Source organism: Lampris incognitus, chromosome 9 (assembly GCF_029633865.1).
Source record: "Lampris incognitus isolate fLamInc1 chromosome 9, fLamInc1.hap2, whole genome shotgun sequence".
Taxonomy (NCBI): Eukaryota; Metazoa; Chordata; class Actinopteri; order Lampriformes; family Lampridae; genus Lampris; species Lampris incognitus.
In genome coordinates, this window is record NC_079219.1 from 39,634,724 (window position 1) to 39,661,992 (window position 27,269).

Sequence of the window (27,269 nt, forward strand, 5' to 3'; positions counted from 1 at the left end):
ACCAGCGTCTAAAATGCAATTTACTTTAGGGGGTGGTTAACTTCATGAGCTGATAACTGTGATACAGCTGCCACTCAGGAATGGTTATCATACCAAACTATCATCTACAGACATGGATCCTTTCAAAAATTATAAGTAAGTTTTGCCACCTTGAGTGTACCGAAATAGGAAATTTTGGGCTCTGGCCCATGGACTATCCTGGAACAGAACATTTGTCCTATCCAAGCTTTCTTTAGTTTTGTGTGTTCACTTGACCGAAGGTGAGTTTCCTGTAAGAACATTGACATCAGCTCTCAAAGATTTTAAATGTACAAAAACCCTACTACGCTTTACTGGATTGTGAATTCCCTTTATATTCCAGCTCAAAAAAACGAAGATAACCTGTATTCTGAGCGTCAAACATTTTTTCTAAAAATGAAAAGAGAAAAGAAAACAAAAAGTCCCTGCCTACTAGCTACAAAACAAAAACAGAGCCTTGAGAACCCATGCTGATCTTCTAATTCCCTAGAGATCGCATCCCCCATTTCTAGTATAACATGGCAAATAACCATATAAAAACCCTCTAACAAGCCCCAACCAGGGCGAACAGTGGTCTTGTTAAGATTATATTAAATCCAAAAAGTATTTATATACCTAAGAACTATATATCAACACCCATATTAAAATTTTAAAAAATTTAAATTGAAAAAAGAAAAGGAAGGAAAATATATCAACACCCATATAAGAGCAGTTATAATACAGTTCCGTTGTAGGGAAGATACACTGACCTGGGTGTCGCCCTAGCAGGCTCTGGCAAGTCACCAAAGCACTGTTACGGGTCTCATAATAATTAGCATCCATACACACATATACATGCACACACACGATAATAATAAAACAGAAAAATAGCTTTCTAAATGGGCAGCAGGTATGAAACATTCGTATTAAATGAAAAATGTAACATTATCTGTGAGTATCAAATTACAAAAGTTAAAGTAAATAGATAAAGTTAAACTGTAACGTTACCCTGTTGCTGCTACTTCCGCTAGTTGTTGGCACTTAGCAGCTAATATCAATTAGCCGCCAATACCAGTTAGCCACAAATATATTGGGAGTGTATCAACATCTTACTGTACATTGTCCTGAGGCTTTAGATTCTCCCTGATATAACCCATCGCCTTAGATGGGTCTTCGAACCGCTTTTCTTGGCCGGACGATGAAGTGATATGAAGCACCGCCGGGAACTGGATCCCGAACTTGACGCCCTGGCAGCTCCGGAGGAGCCGCTTAGCTTCGGAGAAGGCCGCTCTCTTCTTCGCCACCGCCGCGGTGTAATCCGGGAAGATGCTCACTCTCTTGCCGTGCAGGCTCAACGGAGCTGAACGGGCAGCTTTGCGGAAAACCTCCTCTCTCTCTCTCTCTGAGAAATAGTGAAACTTCACCACGATGATCCTGGGGGGTTCTCCTTCGTTGGTCGAGTGCCGCAGGCCGCGGTGAGCCCGGTCCAGGGTCGGGGTAAAGCTGAGGCCCAGTAACTCCTACAGTACTATAGCGATGCTAATAGCAGGCTGCTGGCCTCCTCCGCTGGTCTCCAATCCCTCCTTTATCCCGACAATGCGTGCATCACACCGGCGTTGTCGTCCCTCCAGACCGTCTACCTTCTGGCGTAGCATAGCGACTTCAGATTTCAGCTGGCCGATGTCCTCCTCCATTTTTGTCGTCTTGTCTGAGAATGTGTTCAGGCCGTCCTCCACATCTTTCAGACGGGTCTCTTGTTTCGCCGTGCCGTCCGTTATAGCGTCTATTTTTGCATTCAGATCCTCTGTGAATGAATCGATCCCTGCCAAGATCTTGCTCTCACTGCTCGCGATGGCAGCCATCACCCCAGATGGAGCTGTAGACCCCTCGTCCGGGGCTTTCACAGAGCCCGAGGCTTTAGCGGCCTGGTCACTGCTGGGTTTGTTTTTGCCCATCGCGTCTTCTAGATATGCAAGTACAGGGTTGTGAGTCCGGTGTGCTAGCGGTTAAGTATCGTGTGTGTTAAACCTAATTTATCTGTGTTTGATCGGAAAAGTTAAAATATTAATGAAAAGTTCGCCCTGATCAGGAGCTCAATCTAAAGACGTCCTCACATGTTACTGCTCACCAGCGCCCCCCCCCGTTTGTCCCTTCTGTTACAGCATCTCTCACAGACAGGGGCAGTCGGCGCAGTTTTTGTCGGACCGGTGTTACAGATGCAGAAACCTTGACCTGGGGCACAAAGTTTTTAGCACAGCCGATGACTGTACATGGTACATGACAGGGGCATCTGGAGCAGTAGCAAGAGGAGAAGGAGACATTACAGCACCGCTTACTATGTGATTGTTCAGTGCTTTAGTCAGATTCATACCCAGCAACGGCGTTCCATTCTCCATGATGAAGACTGCTGGGGCGGTGATGTCATATCTGGACACCGTAGCTGAAAGGCATCCCAACACAGGTATATGTGTCTTGGAGTACGTGACCAACCGAACAGTAGGTGGCGCTAGCTGTGACTCACTGAAATCTCTTTAAACACAGAGCTGGGCAGTATGGACACCGAGGACCCTGTGTCAACAACCAGGTCCATGACATGGGCTGGTGAGTCTGATGACTGGATTTTTACATTGCGTTATTTTATCAGCTGTGCGAGCAGACCCTTGAATGCATAGAACAGTCAGTTCCGGAACCTCCACTTCTCGCACTGAATGGGTGGGAACAGAGCGACACACTCTGGCAAAATGTCCCTTCTTGTGGCAGGTTTTGCAGGTTGCTTTAGCAGCAGGCATGAGGGTGCATCCGCTAGATGGCTGTCAGATCCACATCTGAAACACGTATGAGAGGATGTTGCGGTCATAGTGGTAGGTGCAGGTGTAGACGGCTTATTCTGGTGTTGATTTGGCCACTCCTGAAGTGTTTACTATCCATCTGATAGATTTGCTTTGCTTTTTCAGCTGAATGATGGCCTCCATCACTTGTATTGACACCTCTATGGACTTCATGTTGAGAGTTCCGGTGAACAGCTACCAAATTCAAATGTAAATACTTGGAATGAACTGCAGATCTTTTGTCTGCTTAATTTGTCATGGGATAACGATGGAAAAAGTCTTACTCGCCCATGCAACCACTTGTTAGTCAAGTGTCCAATTACTTTTGATCCTCTGAAAATGGGGTGACCATGTATAAAACTGGTTGTAATTCCTGAACGGTTAATGCAATATTTTTGGCTGACCCCTTAAATTAAAGCTGAAAGCCCACACGTCAATGACATAGTGGTTACGTCATTTCAGATCCACTGTGGTGGTGGCTAGGGGCAAAATTACAAATATTGTGTCACTGTCCAAACACTTATGGACCTAAGTGTATATGTCTGGGTGCGTGAATATCCATGTTTTATGTGGTGAACTCCCTGAGACAGAGCCAAAAGTCCTGAATTAAAAAAAAAAAATATTGACAATGTTTTTCCACCACTTCATCCAACACCCCGATTCTTTAGTTTATTAGCTGCAACTGTGTTTATCGTGCTATGCTTACATCACAGAGTACCAAGAAAAGCCTGCCAAATTTTTGTAAACTTGAAATTAACTTAACCTGTAATTGTTCGTAAACTCACTAACATTTTCTAAGATTTAATTGTTCATTACAAAATATGAACTGTTTGTTTTAGATATTGTTGAACACATTCCTTGCGTGTGTTTATGAATCCACAGCTCCAAAGTTGCCTGTTCCATGGCTATGCTTTTGGTGGACTGCTGGTTTCTCCAGGAAGGAATTGTTAGAACATGTCTAAAAGAAGCGCACGATTTGCTAATTATGCCTCACTTAGTTCTTCTTTTTTTTTCTTAGTCTGTATTAAGAGAGTTGGTACACTAGCATATATGCAAATACCTCAAGGAACTCGATTTGGTTCGAGAAAGTTCGTTAATATGTGCCTTGAAGCCCTTTGGGGGAGATGCTATTGCTGAGTTGGTCAAAATGTGTGTCTGGCAAACAAGATATCATCGGTTCATATCCAAGTTGTTCCTTGCTTTGTATTTTCGTGTAATCTTGTGCAGTTAGAAAAAGTCATACCCATGTGCATGAGCGTTTTTGTACTAAATCTAAGGCTGCATTTCTATGTCAAAGTTAAATGTTTTTCAACATGTATAGTAGACTCTACTCCACTTTTTTTTTTAAAAAATCTTCAACAGCTCTGTGTAAATGGGCATCGAGACACTTTGGTCTAAACCCTTATTTTGATAACTTCTCTTCTGTAACAATTGCCATTTAATCAAACCTCAAAATGGCCAAATGGATGTACTCTGGGTGAACTGCCTGTCTTGTAAACAACATATCCTAGGTATAAATCCCTGATGTTTCTGCTTGTGTCTTTCAGTGTGATACTCTTCCATCAGAAAATACTACCTTCTCTCCTGTCGATTTTCTTGCCAAGTCATTAGCCAAAGCAAAGAATGCAATTTTTGTCTACAATGGTACCAAAGGTGTTTAATGATGTTTTGAAAGTCTGTGAAGATCACAGACAAACTTGTGTTATAGCGTATCCATGAAGTAGATTGCCTCAGTTTTAAACAATTCCATAAAGAGTCACTACCAAAGCTTACTTAAGGCGCTGTGGCTTAGCTGGTCAAAGCGCCTGTCTAGTAAACAGGAGATTCTGGGTTCAAATCCCAGCAGTGCCTAACCAGTTGTGCAAGTATTTCTCGTATAAGTCTGGATATTCCTTAATGTATGTGTTGAACTGCCGTCTTGTCCATTGTGACTTCTGTTATGAGTCCTTCAGTAATAATTAAGACCTTGACTGTTATATTAATTTCACTGAAACCTAAAGGTAAATTTAAAAAAAATCTACATTTAAAAGCATGCCACGACAGTCATTGTACAATGTAATATAAGCATACAAGGATAAAACATTTTCAGCATATTAAGTTAATCATGTGTCCGTTGCATATACATGTGCAAGCACATCTATCAGCACTGACGGATAGACAGAGCCAACAGTCATGAATGTAATTAGTACTGTCAATGCTGGTTCTTTTTTCCACCCTGCATCTAACAGAACCATTCTTTAGCTTATTAACTGCAGCTGTGTTCATCATGCTATGCTTACATCACAGAGTACAAATAAAAGCCTGCACGATTCTTTAAACTTTAGATAAGTTTTAACCTGTAAATGTTAGCAATATCACTCATTTCCTTTTTTTTTCTTTCTAAAAATCTTTGTTAAGAGCGCTTATACCATTGCAAATAGAGAAATACCTTAAGTAACTCGATTTGGTTCGAGACGATTCTTCATATAGTCCCTTAAAGCTGTGGCTGTCTTGGTCAAAAAATATTTCTGGCAAACAAGGTAGCCTTGGTTAAAATCCAAAATACTCCCGGCTTTGTCTTTCAGTGTGATTTTGTGCAGTTGGAAAAAGTCATGTCCATTTGCATGCTGGTTTGTATGCCACATCTAAGGCTGCATTTCTGTGACGGAGCAACTTGTTTTTCAAGATGTATAGTTCGAGCTCATCTTATACAGCTCTGTGTAAATGGTTTGCCGAGACACATTGGTCTAAATCCTTACCGTTATAACTACTTTTCCGTAACAAGTCCCAATTAATCCAACCACAAAATGGCCAATATGAGGAGCTTTGTTTGAACTGCCTGTCTTGCAAACAAGAGATCCTAGGTTTAAATTCCTGAGGTGTCTGCCCGAGTCTTTCAATGTGTTCTTCTTCCATCAGAAAATACACCCTCCTGTCCTGTTAATTTAATTGAAGGGTCTTCAGCCAAAGCCAAAAATGCAATTCTAAGTATGCAATGGCACACAGCGTGTTTAAGGGTGATTTGAAAGTATTTATGAAGATCACTGATAAACGGGTTTGAAGAAATCCATGAAGGAACTTGACTCCGTTCGAAACAATTCCACAGATTCGGTCTTTGTGCATATTTCCAGGCACTGTGGCTTAGCTGGTCAAAGTGCCTGTCTCGTAAACAGGAGATCCTGGGTTCAAATCCCAGCAGTGCCTAACCAGCTGTTCACCCTATCTGTGTCGTACAGATGTTGCTAATATATGTCTGGGTGTGTGAATATCCCTTGTTTAATGTGTTGAACTCCCAGAGACAAGAGTCATGAACTTAAAAACAAGGTGACAATGCCGTATCTTTTCCGACCCTGCATCCACCAGACCAATTCTTTGGTTTATTAGTTGCAACTGTTTATCATGCTATGCTTACATAACAGGGTAGCAAGAAAAGCCTACCAAATTCTTTAAACTTGAAAGGAATTCTACGCTGTAATTGTGTGCAAATTCACTAAAATTGTCTATTTTTTCGTGACAAAATGTGAGCTGTGTGTTTTAGATATTATTAAACACATTTCTTGCATGTGTTCATAAATCTACACCTTCAACGTTGCCTGTTACATGGCTATGCTTTTCATGGACTGGTGATTTCCGCAGGAAGGAATTCTTTGAACATGTCTAAAAGAAGTGCACAGTTTGCTAATTATGCCTCACTTAGTTCTTTTCTTAAAGTCTGTGTTAAGAGAACTGATACACTTGCGTATAGAAAAATACCTCAAGCAACTCGATTTGGTTCTAGACAGTCCTTCATAGAGTCTCTTGGAGCCCTTTGTGGGAGATTCTGTTGCTGAGTTGGGTCAAAATATCTGTCTGGAAAACAAGAAATCCCCGGGTCAAATCCAAAATACTCCGCGCTTTGTCTTTTAGTGTTATTTTGTGCAGCTGGGAAAAAAAACTCATATCCATTTGCATGATGGTTTGTATGTCATATCTAAGGCTGCATTTCTATGATGAAGCAACTTGTTTTTGAGCATGCATGGTTTGAGCTCCTCTTCTACAGCTCTGTGTAAATGGTTTTCCGAGATACATTAGTCTAGATTCTTATCGTTATAACCTCTTTTCCGTAACAATTCCCAATTAATCCAACCACAAAATGGACAAAATTATGTGCTTTGTTTGAACTGCCTGTCTTGTACATGAGATCCTAGGTTTAAATTCCTGAAGTGTATGCCTTAGTCTTTCAATGTGCTCTTTTTCCATCAGGAAATACACCCTCCTGTCCTGTTAATTTAGTTGAAGGGTCTTTTGCCAAAGGCAAGAATGCAATTTTATGTATCTCTCGGAACAAAATGCGTTTAATGGTGATTTGAAAGTATTTATGAAGATCACTGATAAACATGTTTGAAGAAATCCATGAAGCAACTTGACTCCGTTAGAAACAATTCCACAGATTCGCTCTTCGAGCTTGATTCAAGTCGCTGTGGCTTAGCTGGTCAAAGTGCCTGTCTCGTAAACAGGAGATCCTGGGTTCAAATCCCAGCAGTGCCTTACTAGCTGTTCACTCTATCTGTGTTGTTCAAACATTGCTAGTGTATGTCTGGGTGTGTGAATATCCCTTGTTTTATGTGTTGAACACCCTGAGACAGAGACAAGAGCCATGAATTAAAAAAAATATTGACAATGCTGTTTCTTTTCCACCCCTGCATCCAACAGACCAATTCTTTAGTTTATTAGCTGCAGCTGTTTATCGTGCTATGCTTACATCACAGAGTACCAAGAAAAACATGCCAAATTCTTTAAACTTGAAATGAACTTAACCTGTAATCGTTTGCAAACTCATTAAAATGGTCTAAGATTTAGTTTTTATTTAATTACAAAATGTGAGCTGTTTGTTTTAGATATTGTTGAACACATTCCTTGCGTGTGTTTATGAATCTACAGCTCCGAAGTTGCCTGTTCCATGGCTATGCTTTTGGTGGACTGCTGATTTCTGCAGGAAGGAATTATTAGAACATGTCTAAAAGAAGCGCACGATTTGCTAATTATGCCTCACTTAGTTCTTCTTTTTTTTTCTTAAAGTCTGTATTAAGAGAGTTGGTACACTACCATATATGCAAATACCTCAAGGAACTCGATTTGGTTCGAGAAAGTTCGTTAATATGTGCCTTGAAGCCCTTTGGGGGAGATGCTATTGCTGAGTTGGTCAAAATGTGTGTCTGGCAAACAAGATATCATCGGTTCATATCCAAGTTGTTCCTTGCTTTGTATTTTCGTGTAATCTTGTGCAGTTAGAAAAAGTCATACCCATGTGCATGAGCGTTTTTGTACTAAATCTAAGGCTGCATTTCTATGTCAAAGTTAAATGTTTTTCAACATGTATAGTAGACTCTACTCCACTTTTTTTTAAAAAAAATCTTCAACAGCTCTGTGTAAATGGGCATCGAGACACTTTGGTCTAAACCCTTATTTTGATAACTTCTCTTCTGTAACAATTGCCATTTAATCAAACCTCAAAATGGCCAAATGGATGTACTCTGGGTGAACTGCCTGTCTTGTAAACAACATATCCTAGGTATAAATCCCTGATGTTTCTGCTTGTGTCTTTCAGTGTGATACTCTTCCATCAGAAAATACTGCCTTCTCTCCTGTCGATTTTCTTGCCAAGTCATTAGCCAAAGCAAAGAATGCAATTTTTGTCTACAATGGTACCAAAGGTGTTTAATGATGTTTTGAAAGTCTGTGAAGATCACAGACAAACTTGTGTTATAGCGTATCCATGAAGTAGATTGCCTCAGTTTTAAACAATTCCACAAAGAGTCACTACGAAAGCTTACTTAAGGCGCTGTGGCTTAGCTGGTCAAAGCGCCTGTCTAGTAAACAGGAGATTCTGGGTTCAAATCCCAGCAGTCCCTAACCAGTTGTACAAGTATATCTCGTATACGTCTGGATATTCCTTAATGTATGTGTTGAACTGCCGTCCTGTCCATTGTGATTTCTGTTATGAGTCCTTCAGTAATAATTAAGACCTTGACTGTTATATTAATTTCACTGAAACCTAAAGGTAAATTTAAAAAAATCTACATTTAAAAGCATGCCACGACAGTCATTGTACAATGTGATATAAGCATACAAGGATAAAACATTATCAGCATATTAAGTTAATCATGTGTCCGTTGCATATACATGTGCAAGCACATCTATCAGCACTGACGGATAGACAGAGCCAACAGTCATGAATGTAATTAGTACTGTCAATGCTGGTTCTTTTTTCCACCCTGCATCTAACAGAACCATTCTTTAGCTTATTAACTGCAGCTGTGTTCATCATGCTATGCTTACATCACAGAGTACAAATAAAAGCCTGCACGATTCTTTAAACTTTAGATAAGTTTTAACCTGTAAATGTTAGCAATATCACTCATTTCCTTTTTTTTTTCTTTCTAAAAATCTTTGTTAAGAGCGCTTATACCATTGCAAATAGAGAAATACCTTAAGTAACTCGATTTGGTTCGAGACGATTCTTCATATAGTCCCTTAAAGCTCTTTCGGGGAGGTGCTGTGGCTGTCTTGGTCAAAAAATATTTCTGGCAAACAAGGTAGCCTCGGTTCAAATCCAAAATACTCCCGGCTTTGTCTTTCAGTGTGATTTTGTGCAGTTGGAAAAAGTCATGGCCATTTGCATGCTGGTTTGTATGCCACATCTAAGGCTGCATTTCTGTGACGGAGCAACTTGTTTTTCAAGATGTATAGTTCGAGCTCATCTTATACAGCTCTGTGTAAATGGTTTGCCGAGACACATTGGTCTAAATCCTTACCGTTATAACTACTTTTCCGTAACAAGTCCCAATTAATCCAACCACAAAATGGCCAATATGAGGAGCTTTGTTTGAACTGCCTGTCTTGCAAACAAGAGATCCTAGGTTTAAATTCCTGAGGTGTCTGCCCGAGTCTTTCAATGTGTTCTTCTTCCATCAGAAAATACACCCTCCTGTCCTGTTAATTTAATTGAAGGGTCTTCAGCCAAAGCCAAAAATGCAATTCTAAGTATGCAATGGCACACAGTGTGTTTAAGGGTGATTTGAAAGTATTTATGAAGATCACTGATAAACGGGTTTGAAGAAATCCATGAAGGAACTTGACTCCGTTCGAAACAATTCCACAGATTCGGTCTTTGTGCATATTTCGAGGCACTGTGGCTTAGCTGGTCAAAGTGCCTGTCTCGTAAACAGGAGATCCTGGGTTCAAATCCCAGCAGTGCCTAACCAGATGTTCACCCTATCTGTGTCGTACAGATGTTGCTAATATATGTCTGGGTGTGTGAATATCCCTTGTTTAATGTGTTGAACTCCCAGAGACAAGAGTCATGAACTTAAAAACAAGGTGACAATGCCGTATCTTTTCCGACCCTGCATCCACCAGACCAATTCTTTGGTTTATTAGTTGCAACTGTTTATCATGCTATGCTTACATAACAGGGTAGCAAGAAAAGCCTACCAAATTCTTTAAACTTGAAAGGAATTCTACGCTGTAATTGTGTGCAAATTCACTAAAATTGTCTATTTTTTCGTGACAAAATGTGAGCTGTGTGTTTTAGATATTATTAAACACATTTCTTGCATGTGTTCATAAATCTACACCTTCAACGTTGCCTGTTACATGGCTATGCTTTTCATGGACTGGTGATTTCCGCAGGAAGGAATTCTTTGAACATGTCTAAAAGAAGTGCACAGTTTGCTAATTGTGCCTCACTTAGTTCTTTTCTTAAAGTCTGTGTTAAGAGAACTGATACACTTGCGTATAGAAAAATACCTCAAGCAACTCGATTTGGTTCTAGAGAGTCCTTCATAGAGTCTCTTGGAGCCCTTTGTGGGAGATTCTGTTGCTGAGTTGGGTCAAAATATCTGTCTGGAAAACAAGAAATCCCCGGGTCAAATCCAAAATACTCCGCGCTTTGTCTTTTAGTGTTATTTTGTGCAGCTGGAAAAAAAACTCATATCCATTTGCATGATGGTTTGTATGTCATATCTAAGGCTGCATTTCTATGATGAAGCAACTTGTTTTTGAGCATGCATGGTTTGAGCTCCTCTTCTACAGCTCTGTGTAAATGGTTTTCCGAGATACATTAGTCTAGATTCTTATCGTTATAACCTCTTTTCCGTAACAATTCCCAATTAATCCAACCACAAAATGGACAAAATTATGTGCTTTGTTTGAACTGCCTGTCTTGTACATGAGATCCTAGGTTTAAATTCCTGAAGTGTATGCCTTAGTCTTTCAATGTGCTCTTTTTCCATCAGGAAATACACCCTCCTGTCCTGTTAATTTAGTTGAAGGGTCTTTTGCCAAAGGCAAGAATGCAATTTTATGTATCTCTCGGAACAAAATGCGTTTAATGGTGATTTGAAAGTATTTATGAAGATCACTGATAAACATGTTTGAAGAAATCCATGAAGCAACTTGACTCCGTTAGAAACAATTCCACAGATTCGCTCTTCGAGCTTGATTCAAGTCGCTGTGGCTTAGCTGGTCAAAGTGCCTGTCTCGTAAACAGGAGATCCTGGGTTCAAATCCCAGCAGTGCCTTACTAGCTGTTCACTCTATCTGTGTTGTTCAAACATTGCTAGTGTATGTCTGGGTGTGTGAATATCCCTTGTTTTATGTGTTGAACACCCTGAGACAGAGACAAGAGCCATGAATTAAAAAAAATATTGACAATGCTGTTTCTTTTCCACCCCTGCATCCAACAGACCAATTCTTTAGTTTATTAGCTGCAGCTGTTTATCGTGCTATGCTTACATCACAGAGTACCAAGAAAAACATGCCAAATTCTTTAAACTTGAAATGAACTTAACCTGTAATCGTTTGCAAACTCATTAAAATGGTCTAAGATTTAGTTTTTATTTAATTACAAAATGTGAGCTGTTTGTTTTAGATATTGTTGAACACATTCCTTGCGTGTGTTTATGAATCTACAGCTCCGAAGTTGCCTGTTCCATGGCTATGCTTTTGGTGGACTGCTGATTTCTGCAGGAAGGAATTATTAGAACATGTCTAAAAGAAGCGCACGATTTGCTAATTATGCCTCACTTAGTTCTTCTTTTTTTTTCTTAAAGTCTGTATTAAGAGAGTTGGTACACTACCATATATGCAAATACCTCAAGGAACTCGATTTGGTTCGAGAAAGTTCGTTAATATGTGCCTTGAAGCCCTTTGGGGGAGATGCTATTGCTGAGTTGGTCAAAATGTGTGTCTGGCAAACAAGATATCATCGGTTCATATCCAAGTTGTTCCTTGCTTTGTATTTTCGTGTAATCTTGTGCAGTTAGAAAAAGTCATACCCATGTGCATGAGCGTTTTTGTACTAAATCTAAGGCTGCATTTCTATGTCAAAGTTAAATGTTTTTCAACATGTATAGTAGACTCTACTCCACTTTTTTTTAAAAAAAATCTTCAACAGCTCTGTGTAAATGGGCATCGAGACACTTTGGTCTAAACCCTTATTTTGATAACTTCTCTTCTGTAACAATTGCCATTTAATCAAACCTCAAAATGGCCAAATGGATGTACTCTGGGTGAACTGCCTGTCTTGTAAACAACATATCCTAGGTATAAATCCCTGATGTTTCTGCTTGTGTCTTTCAGTGTGATACTCTTCCATCAGAAAATACTGCCTTCTCTCCTGTCGATTTTCTTGCCAAGTCATTAGCCAAAGCAAAGAATGCAATTTTTGTCTACAATGGTACCAAAGGTGTTTAATGATGTTTTGAAAGTCTGTGAAGATCACAGACAAACTTGTGTTATAGCGTATCCATGAAGTAGATTGCCTCAGTTTTAAACAATTCCACAAAGAGTCACTACGAAAGCTTACTTAAGGCGCTGTGGCTTAGCTGGTCAAAGCGCCTGTCTAGTAAACAGGAGATTCTGGGTTCAAATCCCAGCAGTCCCTAACCAGTTGTACAAGTATATCTCGTATACGTCTGGATATTCCTTAATGTATGTGTTGAACTGCCGTCCTGTCCATTGTGATTTCTGTTATGAGTCCTTCAGTAATAATTAAGACCTTGACTGTTATATTAATTTCACTGAAACCTAAAGGTAAATTTAAAAAAATCTACATTTAAAAGCATGCCACGACAGTCATTGTACAATGTGATATAAGCATACAAGGATAAAACATTATCAGCATATTAAGTTAATCATGTGTCCGTTGCATATACATGTGCAAGCACATCTATCAGCACTGACGGATAGACAGAGCCAACAGTCATGAATGTAATTAGTACTGTCAATGCTGGTTCTTTTTTCCACCCTGCATCTAACAGAACCATTCTTTAGCTTATTAACTGCAGCTGTGTTCATCATGCTATGCTTACATCACAGAGTACAAATAAAAGCCTGCACGATTCTTTAAACTTTAGATAAGTTTTAACCTGTAAATGTTAGCAATATCACTCATTTCCTTTTTTTTTTCTTTCTAAAAATCTTTGTTAAGAGCGCTTATACCATTGCAAATAGAGAAATACCTTAAGTAACTCGATTTGGTTCGAGACGATTCTTCATATAGTCCCTTAAAGCTCTTTCGGGGAGGTGCTGTGGCTGTCTTGGTCAAAAAATATTTCTGGCAAACAAGGTAGCCTCGGTTCAAATCCAAAATACTCCCGGCTTTGTCTTTCAGTGTGATTTTGTGCAGTTGGAAAAAGTCATGGCCATTTGCATGCTGGTTTGTATGCCACATCTAAGGCTGCATTTCTGTGACGGAGCAACTTGTTTTTCAAGATGTATAGTTCGAGCTCATCTTATACAGCTCTGTGTAAATGGTTTGCCGAGACACATTGGTCTAAATCCTTACCGTTATAACTACTTTTCCGTAACAAGTCCCAATTAATCCAACCACAAAATGGCCAATATGAGGAGCTTTGTTTGAACTGCCTGTCTTGCAAACAAGAGATCCTAGGTTTAAATTCCTGAGGTGTCTGCCCGAGTCTTTCAATGTGTTCTTCTTCCATCAGAAAATACACCCTCCTGTCCTGTTAATTTAATTGAAGGGTCTTCAGCCAAAGCCAAAAATGCAATTCTAAGTATGCAATGGCACACAGTGTGTTTAAGGGTGATTTGAAAGTATTTATGAAGATCACTGATAAACGGGTTTGAAGAAATCCATGAAGGAACTTGACTCCGTTCGAAACAATTCCACAGATTCGGTCTTTGTGCATATTTCGAGGCACTGTGGCTTAGCTGGTCAAAGTGCCTGTCTCGTAAACAGGAGATCCTGGGTTCAAATCCCAGCAGTGCCTAACCAGATGTTCACCCTATCTGTGTCGTACAGATGTTGCTAATATATGTCTGGGTGTGTGAATATCCCTTGTTTAATGTGTTGAACTCCCAGAGACAAGAGTCATGAACTTAAAAACAAGGTGACAATGCCGTATCTTTTCCGACCCTGCATCCACCAGACCAATTCTTTGGTTTATTAGTTGCAACTGTTTATCATGCTATGCTTACATAACAGGGTAGCAAGAAAAGCCTACCAAATTCTTTAAACTTGAAAGGAATTCTACGCTGTAATTGTGTGCAAATTCACTAAAATTGTCTATTTTTTCGTGACAAAATGTGAGCTGTGTGTTTTAGATATTATTAAACACATTTCTTGCATGTGTTCATAAATCTACACCTTCAACGTTGCCTGTTACATGGCTATGCTTTTCATGGACTGGTGATTTCCGCAGGAAGGAATTCTTTGAACATGTCTAAAAGAAGTGCACAGTTTGCTAATTGTGCCTCACTTAGTTCTTTTCTTAAAGTCTGTGTTAAGAGAACTGATACACTTGCGTATAGAAAAATACCTCAAGCAACTCGATTTGGTTCTAGAGAGTCCTTCATAGAGTCTCTTGGAGCCCTTTGTGGGAGATTCTGTTGCTGAGTTGGGTCAAAATATCTGTCTGGAAAACAAGAAATCCCCGGGTCAAATCCAAAATACTCCGCGCTTTGTCTTTTAGTGTTATTTTGTGCAGCTGGAAAAAAAACTCATATCCATTTGCATGATGGTTTGTATGTCATATCTAAGGCTGCATTTCTATGACGAAGCAACTTGTTTTTGAGCATGCATGGTTTGAGCTCCTCTTCTACAGCTCTGTGTAAATGGTTTTCCGAGATACATTAGTCTAGATTCTTATCGTTATAACCTCTTTTCCGTAACAATTCCCAATTAATCCAACCACAAAATGGACAAAATTATGTGCTTTGTTTGAACTGCCTGTCTTGTACATGAGATCCTAGGTTTAAATTCCTGAAGTGTATGCCTTAGTCTTTCAATGTGCTCTTTTTCCATCAGGAAATACACCGTCCTGTCCTGTTAATTTAGTTGAAGGGTCTTTTGCCAAAGGCAAGAATGCAATTTTATGTATCTCTCGGAACAAAATGCGTTTAATGGTGATTTGAAAGTATTTATGAAGATCACTGATAAACATGTTTGAAGAAATCCATGAAGCAACTTGACTCCGTTCGAAACAATTCCACAGATTCGCTCTTCGAGCTTGATTCAAGGCGCTGTGGCTTAGCTGGTCAAAGTCCCTCTCTCGTAAACAGGAGATCCTGGGTTCAAATCCCAGCAGTGCCTTACTAGCTGTTCACTCTATCTGTGTTGTTCAAACATTGCTAGTGTATGTCTGGGTGTGTGAATATCCCTTGTTTTATGTGTTGAACACCCTGAGACAGAGACAAGAGCCATGAATTTAAAAAAATATTGACAATGCTATTTCTTTTCCACCCCTGCATCCAACAGACCAATTCTTTAGTTTATTAGCTGCAGCTGTTTATCATGCTATGCTTACATCACAGAGTACCAAGAAAAACATGCCAAATTCTTTAAACTTGAAATGAACTTAACCTGTAATCGTTTGCAAACTCATTAAAATGGTCTAAGATTTAGTTTTAATTTAATTACAAAATGTGAGCAGTTTGTTTTAGATATTGTTGAACACATTCCTTGCGTGTGTTTATGAATCTACAGCTCCGAAGTTGCCTGTTCCATGGCTATGCTTTTGGTGGACTGCTGATTTCTGCAGGAAGGAATTATTAGAACATGTCTAAAAGAAGCGCACGATTTGCTAATTATGCCTCACTTAGTTCTTCTTTTTTTTTCTTAAAGTCTGTGTACACTAGCATATATGCAAATACCTCAAGGAACTCGATTTGGTTCAAGAAAGTTCGTTAATATGTGCCTTGAAGCCCTTTGGGGGAGATGCTATTGCTGAGTTGGTCAAAATGTGTGTCTGGCAAACAAGATATCATCGGTTCATATCCAAGTTGTTCCTTGCTTTGTATTTTCGTGTAATCTTGTGCAGTTAGAAAAAGTCATACCCATGTGCATGAGCGTTTTTGTACTAAATCTAAGGCTGCATTTCTATGTCGAAGTTAAATGTTTTTCAACATGTATAGTAGACTCTACTCCACTTTTTTTTAAAAAAATCTTCAACAGCTCTGTGTAAATGGGCATCGAGACACTTTGGTCTAAACCCTTATTTTGATAACTTCTCTTCTGTAACAATTGCCATTTAATCAAACCTCAAAATGGCCAAATGGATGTACTCTGGGTGAACTCCCGGCTTGTAAACAACATATCCTAGGTATAAATCCCTGATGTTTCTGCTTGTGTCTTTCAGTGTGATACTCTTCCATCAGAAAATACTACCTTCTCTCCTGTCGATTTTCTTGCCAAGTCATTAGCCAAACCAAAGAATGCAATTGTTGTCTACAATGGTACCAAAGGTGTTTAATGATGTTTTGAAAGTCTGTGAAGATCACAGACAAACTTGTGTTATAGCGTATCCATGAAGTAGATTGCCTCAGTTTTAAACAATTCCGCAAAGAGTCACTACCAAAGCTTACTTAAGGCGCTGTGGCTTAGCTGGTCAAAGCGCCTGTCTAGTAAACAGGAGATTCTGGGTTCAAATCCCAGCAGTGCCTAACCAGTTGTACAAGTATTTCTCGTATACGTCTGGATATTCCTTAATGTATGTGTTGAACTGCCGTCCTGTCCATTGTGATTTCTGTTATGAGTCCTTCAGTAATAATTAAGACCTTGACTGTTATATTAATTTCACTGAAACCTAAAGGTAAATTTAAAAAAATCTACATTTAAAAGCATGCCACGACAGTCATTGTACAATGTGATATAAGCATACAAGGATAAAACATTTTCAGCATATTAAGTTAATCATGTGTCCGTTGCATATACATGTGCAAGCACATCTATCAGCACTGACGGATAGACAGAGCCAGCAGTCATGAATGTAATTAGTACTGTCAATGCTGGTTCTTTTTTCCACCCTGCATCTAACAGAACCATTCTTTAGCTTATTAACTGCAGCTGTGTTCATCATGCTATGCTTACATCACAGAGTACAAATAAAAGCCCGCACGATTCTTTAAACTTTAGATAAGTTTTAACCTGTAAATGTTAGCAATATCACTCATTTCCTTTTTTTTTCTTTCTAAAAATCTTTGTTAAGAGCGCTTATACCATTGCAAATAGAGAAATACCTTAAGTAACTCGATTTGGTTCGAGACGATTCTTCATATAGTCCCTTAAAGCTCTTTCGGGGAGGTGCTGTGGCTGTCTTGGTCAAAAAATATTTCTGGCAAACAAGGTAGCCTCGGTTCAAATCCAAAATACTCCCGGCTTTGTCTTTCAGTGTGATTTTGTGCAGTTGGAAAAAGTCATGTCCATTTGCATGCTGGTTTGTATGCCACATCTAAGGCTGCATTTCTGTGACGGAGCAACTTGTTTTTCAAGATGTATAGTTCGAGCTCATCTTATACAGCTCTGTGTAAATGGTTTGCCCGAGACACATTGGTCTAAATCCTTACCGTTATAACTACTTTTCCGTAACAAGTCCCAATTAATCCAACCACAAAATGGCCAATATGAGGAGCTTTGTTTGAACTGCCTGTCTTGCAAACAAGAGATCCTAGGTTTAAATTCCTGAGGTGTCTGCCCGAGTCTTTCAATGTGTTCTTCTTCCATCAGAAAATACACCCTCCTGTCCTGTTAATTTAATTGAAGGGTCTTCAGCCAAAGCCAAAAATGCAATTCTAAGTATGCAATGGCAAACAGTGTGTTTAAGGGTGATTTGAAAGTATTTATGAAGATCACTGATAAACGGGTTTGAAGAAATCCATGACGGAACTTGACTCCGTTCGAAACAATTCCACAGATTCGGTCTTTGTGCATAGTTCAAGGCACTGTGGCTTAGCTGGTCAAAGTGCCTGTCTCGTAAACAGGAGATCCTGGGTTCAAATCCCAGCAGTGCCTAACCAGCTGTTCACCCTATCTGTGTCATACAGATGTTGCTAATATATGTCTGGGTGTGTGAATATCCCTTGTTTAATGTGTTGAACTCCCAGAGACAAGAGTCATGAACTTAAAAACAAGGTGACAATGCCGTTTCTTTTCCGACCCTGCATCCACCAGACCAATTCTTTGGTTTATTAGTTGCAACTGTTTATCATGCTATGCTTACATAACAGGGTAGCAAGAAAAGCCTACCAAATTCTTTAAACTTGAAAGGAATTCTACGCTGTAATTGTGTGCAAATTCACTAAAATTGTCTATTTTTTCGTGACAAAATGTGAGCTGTGTGTTTTAGATATTATTAAACACATTTCTTGCATGTGTTCATAAATCTACAGCTTCAACGTTGCCTGTTACATGGCTATGGTTTTCATGGACTGGTGATTTCCGCAGGAAGGAATTCTTTGAACATGTCTAAAAGAAGTGCAGTTTGCTAATTATGCCTCACTTAGTTCTTTTCTTAAAGTCTGTGTTAAGAGAACTGATACACTTGCGTATAGAAAAATACCTCAAGCAACTCGATTTGGTTCTAGACAGTCCTTCATAGAGTCTCTTGGAGCCCTTTGTGGGAGGTTCTGTTGCTGAGTTTGGTCAAAATATCTGTCTGGAAAACAAGAAATCCCCGGGTCAAATCCAAAATACTCCGCGCTTTGTCTTTTAGTGTTATTTTGTGCAGCTGGAAAAAAAACTCATATCCATTTGCATGATGGTTTGTATGTCATATCTAAGGCTGCATTTCTATGACGAAGCAACTTGTTTTTGAGCATGCATGGTTTGAGCTCCTCTTCTACAGCTCTGTGTAAATGGTTTTCCGAGATACATTAGTCTAGATTCTTATCGTTATAACCTCTTTTCCGTAACAATTCCCAATTAATCCAACCACAAAATGGACAAAATTATGTGTTTTGTTTGAACTGCCTGTCTTGTACATGAGATCCTAGGTTTAAATTCCTGAAGTGTATGCCTTAGTCTTTCAATGTGCTCTTTTTCCATCAGGAAATACACCCTCCTGTCCTGTTAATTTAGTTGAAGGGTCTTTTGCCAAAGGCAAGAATGCAATTTTATGTATGTCTCGGAACAAAATGCGTTTAATGGTGATTTGAAAGTATTTATGAAGATCACTGATAAACATGTTTGAAGAAATCCATGAAGCAACTTGACTCCGTTCGAAACAATTCCACAGATTCGCTCTTCAAGCTTGATTCAAGTCGCTGTGGCTTAGCTGGTCAACGTGCCTGTCTCGTAAACAGGAGATCCTGTGTTCAAATCCCAGCAGTGCCTTACTAGCTGTTCACTCTATCTGTGTTGTTCAAACATTGCTAGTGTATGTCTGGGTGTGTGAATATCCCTTGTTTTATGTGTTGAACACCCTGAGACAGAGACAAGAGCCATGAATGAAAAAAAAATATTGACAATGCTGTTTCTTTTCCACCCCTGCATCCAACAGACCAATTCTTTAGTTTATTAGCTGCAGCTGTTTATCGTGCTATGCTTACATCACAGAGTACCAAGAAAAACATGCCAAATTCTTTAAACTTGAAATGAACTTAACCTGTAATCGTTTGCAAACTCATTAAAATGGTCTAAGATTTAGTTTTTATTTAATTACAAAATGTGAGCAGTTTGTTTTAGATATTGTTGAACACATTCCTTGCGTGTGTTTATGAATCTACAGCTCCGAAGTTGCCTGTTCCATGGCTATGCTTTTGGTGGACTGCTGATTTCTGCAGGAAGGAATTATTAGAACATGTCTAAAAGAAGCGCACGATTTGCTAATTATGCCTCACTTAGTTCTTCTTTTTTTTCTTAAAGTCTGTATTAAGAGAGTTGGTACACTACCATATATGCAAATACCTCAAGGAACTCGATTTGGTTCGAGAAAGTTCGTTAATATGTGCCTTGAAGCCCTTTGGGGGAGATGCTATTGCTGAGTTGGTCAAAATGTGTGTCTGGCAAACAAGATATCATCGGTTCATATCCAAGTTGTTCCTTGCTTTGTATTTTCGTGTAATCTTGTGCAGTTAGAAAAAGTCATACCCATGTGCATGAGCGTTTTTGTACTAAATCTAAGGCTGCATTTCTATGTCAAAGTTACATGTTTTTCAACATGTATAGTAGACTCTACTCCACTTTTTAAAAAATCTTCAACAGCTCTGTGTAAATGGGCATCGAGACACTTTGGTCTAAACCCTTATTTTGATAGCTTCTCTTCTGTAACAATTCCCATTTAATCAAACCTCAAAATGGCCAAATGGATGTACTCTGGGTGAACTGCCCGTCTTGTAAACAACATATCCTAGGTATAAATCCCTGATGTTTCTGCTTGTGTCTTTCAGTGTGATACTCTTCCATCAGAAAATACTACCTTCTCTCCTGTCGATTTTCTTGCCAAGTCATTAGCCAAAGCAAAGAATGCAATTTTTGTCTACAATGGTACCAAAGGTGTTTAATGATGTTTTGAAAGTCTGTGAAGATCACAGACAAACTTGTGTTATAGCGTATCCATGAAGTAGATTGCCTCAGTTTTAAACAATTCCACAAAGAGTCACTACGAAAGCTTACTTAAGGCGCTGTGGCTTAGCTGGTCAAAGCGCCTGTCTAGTAAACAGGAGATTCTGGGTTCAAATCCCAGCAGTGCCTAACCAGTTGTTCACTGTGTTGTACAAGTATTTCTCGTATACGTATTGTAGTAGACCAACAGCGCTACCTAGTGGTGGTTAAGCTAGGCTCTCATATACCCCGGATGTTGACTGCTGCGACAGTCGGAGAGTTACAATAAAGAGGACAAGACGTTGGGAATTGGTCTCCGGCTCAAATCACTGTTATTGATATATTAGCAGTATAAGATACATCCAGATAATATAGAGAATATATTACAGTGGCGACGAGGATGGGATACCTTTAATGTGAGAAGGTAATCCCAGTAGTTAATAAAAGCGGACGAAGCAACGTGACGTTACAAGCTAGTTTACAGCCAGCTAGCAAGAAAAGACTAGCTAGCCAAGCCAAGCACAAGCATGGTGCATTTCATCGGCAATATTGCTGAATACAAGGAAGGTAAAGAGGACTTCGAGTCGTACCTTGAAATATTGGAGCAATGGATGATCGTTAATGAAGTGGAGGAAGTTAAAAAGGCAAATGTTTTCCTGTCTGTGATAGGCGCAGAAGCCTATAGCCTACGAAAGAACCTCTGCATACCAGAAAAACCGAGTAGCCTCACGTATGCAGTACTGAGCGGGAAACTAGCATCCCGTTATAAACCCAAGCCACTAATCATAGCTGAACGTTTTAGATTTCAGAAAAGAAACCAACTAGAAAATGAGTCAGTGTCTGATTATGTGGTTGCTTTAAAGCACCTGTCCACACATTGCGAATTCGGTCAGCATTTAAATGAAGCACTGAGAGACCGATTTGTTAGTGGTTTAAAGGTGGAGGCTATTCAGAGAAAGTTGCTCGCAGAACACAATCTGACTTTTGCAAAAGCATGTGAGCTGGCCTTATCTATGGAAATGGCGTCAAAGAATACGCTGGAGTTTGCCAGCAAACCAAGCGGAGCTGCAACTGTGAATAAAATAGACAAGAAGAGAACAAGCAAGGGTGCGTGGAGAAGCAAGTCGTCCACCAGCGAGTGGAAAAGCAAGCAACCTACCAGTGATAACTCTAGACCACAGAGAACAGAAACGCACCAACCCTGTTACCGATGTGGAGGTAACAACCATGCAGCTCAAGTATGTAGGTATAAAACCGAGACATGCCACAAGTGTTCCAAGGTAGGGCACATAGCAAGAATGTGTAAAACTAAAAATAGACAGGGACATACACAATATGTGGCTGAAGACCACAGTCCAAGTGAGAGAGGAGATGGAAATGAGGATGAACTGTTTGGTGCGTATCCGATGAATACAGTGTACTCCACAAATACAGTTGGTAATGGAAAAAAGGACATTAAGGTCAATATTAAGTTAGAAGGAAACCCTGTAGACATGCAGCTTGACACAGGAGCTGCCGTAACCCTGGTATCTGAGATAGTTTACAAGGAACATCTCTCACACCTGCCACTGAAAGAAAGTAAAGTGCGTCTGTCAACCTTTTCCGGTGAGAACATTCCCTTGATGGGCCAAGTGACTGTCAATGCGAAATATGACAACCAGAGTGGAGATTTACCTCTTGTGATTGTGAAAGGTGACAGACCAGCCCTCTTTGGCCGTAACTGGCTGGCCAATTTTAAACTAGACTGGGCAAGCATATTCTCAGTTACACCAGCAGGGGGCAGTGATAACACAGATGTAGAGGCAGTGTTATAGAGACACAAAGCAGTATTTGCTGACGAGCCTGGCATTATTCGTGAATTTAAGGCAAATATCAAAGTGAAGCCAGATACAAAACCTGTCTTCAGAAAGGCAAGACCAGTGCCATACGCACTAAAAGACGCAGTTGAAAAAGAGCTAGATAGGCTGGAAAAAGCTGGTATTATCTCAACGATAGACCATAGTCAGTGGGCTGCCCCGATAGTAGTTGTACCCAAATCAGACAAGTCAATTCGTATCTGTGGAGACTATAAAGTCACGGTTAATCAGAGTGTGGAAGAGGAGACCTATCCACTACCGAACGCCGAGGATCTCTTTGCCACACTGGCCGGGGGCACTCTCTTTAGCAAATTAGATCTCTCACATGCCTACCAACAGCTTGAGTTAGAGAAGGACTCAGAGAAGTATTTAACAATAAATACCCACAAAGGACTGTATGTTTATCACAGACTTTCATATGGAGTGTTGAGTGCACCTTCTATGTTCCAGAATGTGATGGACCAGATACTACAAGGCTTAGAGCATGTGACCTGCTTCCTCGATGACATACTAGTCACAAGCAGAACAAGAGAGGAGCACCTGGGGAACCTAGATGAGGTTTTGAGCCGACTGGAGAGCTACGGGGTAAGAGTGAAAAGAGCAAAATGTGACTTCATGCAGGAGAAAGTAGAGTACCTGGGGCATCTAATAGATAAAGAGGGACTTCACCCCACTGAGACAAAGGTTGCCGCCATCGTAAATGCACCCCAGCCCACAAACGTCACAGAGCTACGGTCATTCCTAGGACTGTTAAACTATTATGGCCGTTTCATGAAAGATCTGTCGACCGTATTGCAGCCACTACACCAACTCCTGAAGAAGGAAATCGAATGGAAATGGACACCAGAGAGTGCAGCAGCATTCAAGGCTGCCAAAGAACAGTTAGTGAAAAGCTCAGTAGTAGTACACTACGACACGCAGAAACCACTGAGATTAGCTTTTGACGCATCCCTTTATGGGATAGGTGCGGTAATGTCACACATAATGGAAAATGGGGACCAGAAACCAATCGCCTTTGCGTCACACTCCGTTCTCCCATTTGTCAGCCAACTTTCTCTTCCCTCGCTCACTCTGGTTCGCAACCAAAACACGATCCCCGACAGACAGGACAGTGCCCTTGGCGTGTCTGTTGTACTGTCGCGCCTGATGCTGCTGCTCAGCCGTGGAGTGCTTCTGAGCGATCTCCATTGCACTCCTTAGACAGGAAAGCAGAGACTGAGCAAAGGAGTCATAGTCAACAACGTGAGGATCATGCAAAACCTGCCTGAACATAACATCCACCGGCAGTCTTGGGACACGCCCATACATCAGGAAGAAAGGTGCATAACCCGTGGTCTCGTGAACAGTGGCATTGTACGCGAGCGTGAGAGAATGGATCTGCTGAGGCCACTGTTGCTTCTGCTGAAGCGGAAGGGAACGGAGCATATTCCCCATCGTGCGATTAAAACGCTCTGTCCCGCCATTACCCATAGGATGGTAGGCCGTCGTGTGGGACTTCGCTACACCCGCCAACTTGAGAAGCTCTGCAATCAGGTTACTCTCAAAGTTTGTGCCCTGGTCAGAATGTATTCTCTCTGGAAACCCGTAAACACAGAATACATGATCCCAGAGTTTCTTGGCGACCTGCTTCGCTGTCTGATTAGTGCAGGGGAACGCGTGAGCAAGCTTAGTGAAGTGGTCAGTAACCACTAAGACATCGACTGACCGCTGCTTACTGTCCTCAGCGGACCAGAAATCCATACACACAAGCTGCATCGGTGCGGAAGTTTTAATGCTCTCCAGGGGCGCGCAAGCAGCTGGCTCTGGGGTCTTCCCAAACACACATCTCCGACAGCATCTGACATATGCTCTGATATCCCTCTCCATGTCAGGCCAATAAAAACGCTGCCTTGCAAGAGAGAGAGTACGGTCCTGGCCCTGATGACCAGCGTGATCGTGGATGCCAGACAGTGCCTTGTCTTTCAGACTCAGAGGTAAAACATACTGAGACCTCCTCTGCTTGGACACTGGGTCCTTTGTCACCCTGTACAAGACACCATCATTGACTTCCAACTTCTCCCACTGTTTCAACAGCCTGAGGACCTTCTGGTCAGCACCATGCCTCTCACGTCTCGATGGCCGCTTCCGAACAGCGACAAAGGGCAACACCTTGGAGATGCAGGGGTCCTGCTCCTGACTCAACCTGAGCTCCTCGGTGGATAACATTGGCAGTGTATCCTGACCACCCGACAGATGCTGAACGTGCTGGACCAAACTGAGTGCTGTGAATACTGATGCATCAGGCCAGTCACATTTGGCTTGACAAAAAGCCCTGACCTCAGCTGCATCACAAGCAAACCCAGATCGCGCACTACTCACTGTTTGGGACTGGCAACTGAGTCTGAAAACATCCTGCACAGAGTCCCCCTCAACCCCGTCGGCTTCCTGAACAAGGGCCGGGTAGGGCTCCCTAAGTAGCCTCTGACTGACGGGCTTGGAAAAAGGGTCGCGACTCAAGGCATCCGCCACCACGTTTTTCTTCCCTGGCAGGTGTTTGAGATCGAAAGTGTAAGACGCCAACTTAGACACCCAGCGGATCTCACACGCGTCAAGCTTCGGCTTCGTTAGGAGATAAGTCAGCGGATTATTATCTGTCCAAACGGTGAAGCTTTGACCCTTCAGCCAGTGGCTGAACTTTTCACAAACACTCCACTTCAGCGCCATGAACTCCAGTCTATGAGCTGGATACTTCCGCTGTGAGGCACTGAGGGACTTGCTTGCAAAACCAACAGGTCTGGCCTTGGACTCTCCTCGGGGCACTTGAGACAGCACCGCGCCGAGTCCGTCCAAAGACGCATCGACCGACAAAATGAAAGGCACCTCAAAGTCTGGATGGGCAAGCACCACACACTCCAGTAACATCGTCTTCAACAGATCAAATGCTTCCCCACATTCCACCGTCCAGTCTGCGGAGGTAAGCTTACGGAAGCTGCCATGGGGCTTCTTATCCTTAGCTGACCTCCCCCTCCTCTTTTGTCCAGCTGTAAGGGCGAACAGGGGCTTAGCCACGGAGGAGCAGTTCGGGAGGAAATGCTGGTAGTAAAATACCATACCAAGGAAAGATTTGATCCTACGAACAGAAGGCGTGCACCCATCACCTTCCATGAGATCCTGCACTGTCATGTTGGAGATGACCTCTACTTTGGAGGGATCGACAGACACACCTCCGCCATCAACCACGTGGCCCAAAAACCGCACCCGCTTCTGCAGCAGATGACACTTCTTCGGAGCCAGTTTCAAGTTGTTCTCCCTCAACCTCTGAAACACAGTGCGGAGCCTCGATAGAGCCTCAACCTCTGACGGCGCGAAGACAAGAAGATCATCAAGATAGCACAAAAGCTTCGTGAAGTTCAGATCCCCAAAGATCCCAATCATCATTCTCATGAAGGCTGCAGGGCTATTACAAAGGCCCTGTGGCATGCGATTGTATTCATGCAACCCAAGGGGAGTCGTGAAAGCAGTGTACTTCTTGTCATCTTCATGCATTGGGATGTTGAAGAAGCCAGAGGTGAGGTCCATCGTACTAAAGAGGCAGTTACCACCCAGCGCGGCAAGACAGTCCGACTGGTGTGGCAAGGGATGAGCGTCTTTCAAGGTCCGAGCATTCAGCCATCTGAAATCAGTGCAGATCCGAAGCCCGCCATCCTTCTTCCATACCATAACCAGCGGTGAAGCGTATGCGCTCGAGGACTTCCGGATAATCCCTTTCTCCTCCATATCAGTGAGAACCTGTCTCAACTTCTGATAGTGGGCTGGGGGAACCCTCCTGTAGGGCAAGCGAAAGGAGCGCTCATCCACCAGATGGATGCGATGTGTGTATCCTGTGACCTCGCCACAGTCCAGAGAGTCCCTGGAGAAGATGTCATGGTACTCGGTGAGCAGCTGAGTGAGCTGGGACTTGCATGCCTCACTAACCTGACAGGAGCTGAGGTCAATGTCACTGAGTCCGAGCTCTGACAAACTCCTAGCCGGCTGGACAGGGGGACAGGCACTATCTGTGGCGTTGGACTCATGCCTCCCTGCAACTGATTGCAGTCCCTGGAAAACATTAAAGTCCTCAATCGCCAAGCATGGAAACACATCAGCCAACTTGCAGTTCCTTTTCAGTGTGATGGCTTTGTCAGATGGATTGACAACAGTCATGGGTACCCACCTATCACCCCAGAGCGGTGTGACAAGTCGACCTACGAGGACACTGCGTGGCATGGCCTTGAAGTCTGTCGGCTCCACAACAACAGTGCTTCCAGCTGACATAGGCACCTTAGCAGGAAGTCTGCCCCAGACTAAGTGCTCGTGCCTCGGTAAGAGTGTCACGGCCTGGGTGAGCTTAACAGTACCTATCTTCTCAGGAACTGCACCACCCCTCCAGCGCTCTACATTCGTGAACATGGACAAGAACTGTTCAACGTCAGGACTAGACGGATGTTCCTGTCTGGACGCGATGTCCCAGTACTCAGTACCACTCTTGAGTACATGGGCCACATGTTTAATGACGTTTGTGCCGACTATCAGATCATCATGCTGACCGGGCACGACCAGAGTGGGTATGACAAAGGAAACACCATAAAGCTGCATGTTGAGGTCATAAAAACCATCAGGCCTAGTCTCCAGACCACCGCAGCCAATCAAGACAATGTTCTCTTCAGGCTGCTGCTTCTCAGGTAAAACACTCCCAGAGCGGAGCTTCTCTACTGCATTTTCACTGATACTGCATGACATAGAGCCAGTATCCAACATGCCATTAAGCTG

At 41.7% G+C, this 27,269-nt stretch overlaps 12 non-coding genes across 12 annotated transcripts; all 12 read left to right on the top strand.

The window, feature by feature from the left end:
- Positions 1–4,602: 4,602 nt before the first annotated feature.
- trnat-agu (transfer RNA threonine (anticodon AGU)) lies at positions 4,603–4,676 on the top strand. Its single transcript has one exon. It is a non-coding gene; the product is annotated as a tRNA-Thr (tRNA).
- A 1,258-nt stretch (positions 4,677–5,934) lies between these two features.
- trnat-cgu (transfer RNA threonine (anticodon CGU)) lies at positions 5,935–6,008 on the top strand. Its single transcript has one exon. It is a non-coding gene; the product is annotated as a tRNA-Thr (tRNA).
- Positions 6,009–7,257: 1,249 nt separating this feature from the next.
- Positions 7,258–7,331, top strand: trnat-cgu (transfer RNA threonine (anticodon CGU)). Its single transcript has one exon. It is a non-coding gene; the product is annotated as a tRNA-Thr (tRNA).
- A 1,290-nt stretch (positions 7,332–8,621) lies between these two features.
- trnat-agu (transfer RNA threonine (anticodon AGU)) lies at positions 8,622–8,695 on the top strand. The gene has a single exon. It is a non-coding gene; the product is annotated as a tRNA-Thr (tRNA).
- Positions 8,696–9,969: 1,274 nt separating this feature from the next.
- trnat-cgu (transfer RNA threonine (anticodon CGU)) lies at positions 9,970–10,043 on the top strand. The gene has a single exon. It is a non-coding gene; the product is annotated as a tRNA-Thr (tRNA).
- Positions 10,044–11,291: 1,248 nt separating this feature from the next.
- trnat-cgu (transfer RNA threonine (anticodon CGU)) lies at positions 11,292–11,365 on the top strand. The gene has a single exon. It is a non-coding gene; the product is annotated as a tRNA-Thr (tRNA).
- Positions 11,366–12,655: 1,290 nt separating this feature from the next.
- Positions 12,656–12,729, top strand: trnat-agu (transfer RNA threonine (anticodon AGU)). Its single transcript has one exon. It is a non-coding gene; the product is annotated as a tRNA-Thr (tRNA).
- Positions 12,730–14,003: 1,274 nt separating this feature from the next.
- Positions 14,004–14,077, top strand: trnat-cgu (transfer RNA threonine (anticodon CGU)). The gene has a single exon. It is a non-coding gene; the product is annotated as a tRNA-Thr (tRNA).
- Positions 14,078–15,325: 1,248 nt separating this feature from the next.
- On the top strand, positions 15,326–15,399 carry trnat-cgu (transfer RNA threonine (anticodon CGU)). The gene has a single exon. It is a non-coding gene; the product is annotated as a tRNA-Thr (tRNA).
- A 1,275-nt stretch (positions 15,400–16,674) lies between these two features.
- On the top strand, positions 16,675–16,748 carry trnat-agu (transfer RNA threonine (anticodon AGU)). The gene has a single exon. It is a non-coding gene; the product is annotated as a tRNA-Thr (tRNA).
- Positions 16,749–18,022: 1,274 nt separating this feature from the next.
- trnat-cgu (transfer RNA threonine (anticodon CGU)) lies at positions 18,023–18,096 on the top strand. The gene has a single exon. It is a non-coding gene; the product is annotated as a tRNA-Thr (tRNA).
- Positions 18,097–20,701: 2,605 nt separating this feature from the next.
- trnat-agu (transfer RNA threonine (anticodon AGU)) lies at positions 20,702–20,775 on the top strand. Its single transcript has one exon. It is a non-coding gene; the product is annotated as a tRNA-Thr (tRNA).
- Positions 20,776–27,269: the final 6,494 nt, after the last annotated feature.